Source organism: Colias eurytheme, chromosome 17 (genome assembly GCF_061535395.1).
Source record: "Colias eurytheme isolate Ceu_HAF_F1 chromosome 17, ilColEury1 Martin Lab GWU primary, whole genome shotgun sequence".
Taxonomy (NCBI): domain Eukaryota; kingdom Metazoa; phylum Arthropoda; class Insecta; order Lepidoptera; family Pieridae; genus Colias; species Colias eurytheme.
The window spans coordinates 10,271,634-10,276,619 of record NC_142996.1 but is presented as its reverse complement, the minus strand read 5'-3'; the positions used below and the strand labels follow the sequence as shown (position 1 = coordinate 10,276,619).

The 4,986-nt window shown below is 32.9% G+C and overlaps 1 non-coding gene across 1 annotated transcript; it reads left to right on the top strand.

The window, feature by feature from the left end:
- The first annotated feature begins 465 nt into the window (after nucleotides 1–465).
- On the top strand, nucleotides 466–537 carry TRNAA-CGC (transfer RNA alanine (anticodon CGC)). Its single transcript has one exon. It is a non-coding gene; the product is annotated as a tRNA-Ala (tRNA).
- Nucleotides 538–4,986: the final 4,449 nt, after the last annotated feature.

The window sequence follows — 4,986 nt, the reverse complement described above, 5'->3', positions numbered from 1 at the left end:
CATCGACCCGTATACGAACCTACCTCAATGCGAAAAATATAAGTGTTGCTAAGCGTTTGTGTTGCAATTTGATCATTTTGTTGATACACCTGTCGATTGTTAGATTTTACTGGAAACATCGATAGAAACGTGCTAACACAAGAAATATATGGAACTTATTTTGTCTGTTTGTCTCTGACCTTTTTATCTTCTAATACATATTCAGTTCATTTCGATATGATGATAAGAACGGCAATTTTATATTGAAAATTTAACTTATAGGGGCTGAAATAGGGGATGGATTTCTATGTCTTTTTATGGCGGGAAGACATTGAAGGTCTCAATGTCCTTAAATATATTTGTTGCAATTAAATATGTATTTTTATTTTTTAGTAAACAAGTTTGAGGGATTTTCTCAATATAAATGTGAGTGGTAATTTTTCCGTTTTTCATATTATGCTTTTAAATTTAAGCTCACGAGCATCAGGGGGTGTAACTCAGTGGTAGAGTGTCTGCTTCGCATGCTGAAAGTCCTGGGTTCAAATCCCAGCACCTCCAAACACATTACTTTTATGTAATTTAAAGTAAGTGATACTTACTTAATATTTATTTATAATATTTTAGGTACTTACTAAAAAATTTAAATAATTATTAAAGTGAAACTTTTATTACATCGTCTCAAACTTTTTGGTCTGTGTAGCCCATGTCGCGTGACGGTCGAACCGTACGATAATTATTATTATCGTACAAATACGATAATTTTGTGCCTAAGTTTCACTTTTACCGTGGTTTCATAAAACCACACAACATTTTTTTCTAATACGTATTTACCCATCGCGATTTTCACCGCTTTTGTTCAACTAATTAAAATTGCATTTAAAAATGGTTCAGCAGTTTTTACATAAAAGAACAAAGAATATGAATATTTTTAAGTTGTTAGCAGGTTTTATGTTTACAACATAATAATTAGCGTATGTAGTTGCTAGACTTGTTTTTCATTATATTTTCAATTTATGTAGGTACTAGTGGTCCGCCCCGGCTTCGCCCGTGGTACCTACATGTTTAAACTATCCCATCTCTCAAATTGGATCGAACTGCACATGGTGTGCGAATTTTATTATAATCGGTTAAGTGGTTTAGGAGTCCATTGAGGACAAACATTGTGACACGAGATTTATATATATTAAATTATTAAGATTTATAAAATGGTTCCAAACTTTAACATATACATAGTAACTTACCTATTCATTATGTACATATACCTACTATTAAATTGTCTTTTCGATTAGACTGCTTCAAAATTATTATATATTCATTTCTAATTATTATGTTTTACCTTATTAAGGCCTAACACCAATGATTACCTAACATATAACACCAGAGCATACAATAATTTCCAACTAATCAAATACCCAACTATGGTAAAAAAGCCATAGTATATGTAAATTATGGTCGGTTAAGTAACAATATTATGTCACTATTGTAAATTGTAGGAAGCATTGTGTAACTTGACTTGTGTATGCCTTCTAGATTTTATTGACTATTTTATTTTTTTCATCCGATTTCAAATAAATGAAGTTTTCGACTTTAATTTGTGTATTTGTTACCGCATAAATTTCGACTGGGTGAACCGATTTTCATGATTCTTTATTCTTGTTCTTACAATTTAAAGGAGGTTTAGTTTTTTGTCAAAAAATAATTGTTATTTAAGTTGTAAATATCTGGATATTGTAATAAATGTATGTATGTTTGTGATACAGCGCCTAAACGGATTTATATTGAATACAGAATGTTTGATCGAAACAAAAAAAAATCAATAGTCTACATAGTACATCTACAGAATAAATTGCTTTTAATGGAAATAGGGTGCTAATTTTGATTCAAAAACTTATTAATCTTATTGATATTCCAAAGAAAACTTAGGTTTTTTTAAAAGTAGAGTAATTTTAATACTGAAAAGATGTAAATTTCGAAGCGCTTAAATATGGCCTCCAAAGCATTACATAACTTGAACATACATAAATTTCAGGCAAAATCTAAAATGTTGCCAGTCACAAAATATCAGTTTCGCAGTCCATTGAACAGAATTCTATCTGGGCGCAAATAAATCAGCTTTTCGGTATCGGATCCGGGGGAAATTAAACACGTCAAAACGGATTATAACCTGACGTTTGCCGTTAAAATAGAAAGGTGGAAAAATTGCTTTTTACTTTGCTCCTGACATTTGTAGGACTTATTGATGAATTAGGAAATTTTGTAAGGTTTTTACCTCCCTTGGATGTGGTTAATTCTTAGTATAAGGAAATCGATTATAAATAAGACTGATAAAATATATATTTTTTTTTAATTTAAAAAATGATAATATGATAAATTTAAATGATAGATTAAACACTGTGACAAAAGTAAGCTACGAATTAAGATTGCTTGTAAATTGTTACATCGAAATTAAAATGCTGTACATGTGATGTTTTTAAATGATAGAGACGTTTCACCATTGTTGATAGTTCTCCTGATCACCTGTTCGCATGTGTTTGTCGTTTATTTTCATACATTATCTGTCTATTAAACTAGCAGATATGTTAAATAGAAGATTTCCAGAAGCTATGAATTCGTCCAATAGTATCACTTGTGTTTCTTGAGAGACTAGATTATGCTTTTTTAACTCAGATCACTGATGTGTTGTCAAGAGCGCTTTTTCACTTAGCAACAGATACCTGCATCAAGTAAACTGTATTAAACACCGTAAAATACCATGATTACATTGATCAAAGAAAGCATAGACAATAATAATATGTCACGAAACAACGACGGTCGTGTGAAACAAATTGCCGTTCGCATCGCTCGTGTTCTTGCTGATAAACCGGTGTTGCTAGGCGCGGTCTGGCCTACTATACGGATAGTCGGGTGGAGAAGGGATTTTCTATTTAATATAAAACCTGTAAAAGAAAATTGTGGGATAAAAACGACAAAAATGAATACAGGACACACAAGTTTTGAAGTTACTTCATATGGGATTAATAATAATACGTCCATAGTCCCCATAGACCCAACCTACCGATCCACCGAACACCTCCTTTCCATAGCCTAGATTCGTAATTCCCATATTTTGCAATAGTCCTACATTGGCCGCGGACTGCCCATGGCTGTATCTCTATAGTGCAGTCATGGGCAGGCTGCGGCTGGTGTCCCACAACACATTAAAATTCTCTAAAGGGCCTCTGCGTGTTGGACCTGTGTCCCCACGTAAGCCTCCCAAAGGACCGGGTATCTTCCTTCTGGTGATACCCGTGTATTATGGAGAGAAACATAATAATAATAAATCTTTATTTCAGACATCAATATCCATACATAATATAATTACACATACATTTACAATTTGGCATATATTTAAAAAACAATTTTGTACATGTGATGACATATATTAAAATTTGACATATATTAAAAAAACAATTTTGCCAAACCCATTTTTTGATGTAACTGAAACAGATATCACCTACAATCGAATGCATACTGCATAGTACAATCGATTTCTAATATAATTATATGTATTACCGAACTCCTCCGAAAGACTGGAACGATTTTTATTGAATTTTATTTAGGTCTTTAAATCAACATATATTTTCATAAGTGAGAATAAAATTTGACAGATCAGCTAGTATGTTATAAAATACTAGGTTTCCGCCCGCGGCTTCGCCCGCGCAGTCAAAGAAAAACCCGCATAGTTCCCGTTCCCGAGGTATTTCAGGGATTGCGTCATTTTCCCGGGATAAAAAGTAGCCTATGTCCTTTCTCGGGTATCAAAATATCTCCATACCAAATTTCATGAAAATTGGTTCAGTAGTTTAGGCGTGATTGAGTAACAGACAGAGTTACTTTCGCATTTATAATATTAGTATGGATTAGTGAATTTAATACGTTTTCCCTGACATTTGAATTAGTAATCTATTTACAGAAAATGAATCGCCAAATGTGTTGCAAAGGGTAAACTAGTTTTTAACGAATTTCTTAAGGCACAAGGAAAGTTCTTACATAGAGAAAGAACGTTATAGGTCAGAACAATGTTTGCAAGGGCAGCTAGTATCACTACATAGTACCTATAAAACAAAGTCGCTTTCTCTGTCTTTATGTCCCTATGTCCCTTTGTATGCTTAAATCTTTAAAACTACGCAACGGATTTTGATGCGGTTTTTTTTAATAGATAGAGTGATTCAAGAGGAAGGTTTTAGTATATAATTTATTAGGTTTTAGACAAAGCGGGCGAAGCTGCGGGTGGTAAGCTAGTATATTATAACTGACTTCTTTACCCGACTGTACATAAACGAGCGATGTTAGAAAGCGCCGGCGCCAGCTACCACTCTTAAACTTAATTATCCCAACAATAGCAATGCAATATATGAAAGTTGTGTTTGCGGACCCTACGATTTGTGCCCAAATTAATGGTACCGTGTCTCATCGCTTTAATGGATACCGTGTGATTGTATTCTAGAGGTAATATTAGCACAGATTAGAATTTAGATGTAATAGTAAATAAATACATTTATATAATAAGTAAATAAATCTGTACTTATTATAATTGATACTTTTTTTTAGAGGTAGTTAAATACTCGTAGATATACTATGAACATATTATAACAGAATGTTTACTGTGATCGATTCGACCATTATTATAAACAAATGAAGAGGATTTGACACACACACGTAAATGAAATATGTATAGGGGTGTGTCAAATCTGCACTCCTACTAAGTCTGCCAAATTAATAAAAAGGGATACAAAGATGGTTCACGTATATAGAAGACTAGCGATCTACCCTGGCTTCAACCGTACTACAATCATTGCTTATCTTATTCAGGAATTGTTTAAATTTTCAGCTGTGAAAGAATTTTTAAATCGGTAGTTCCTGAGTTAAGCGGGTGCAAACAAATTACCTGTATATTATACCTACGTATAAAGTACTGAATCATGCTTGCACTAGATTAAGTACAGTAATTTCGAGCAATTGGTCACC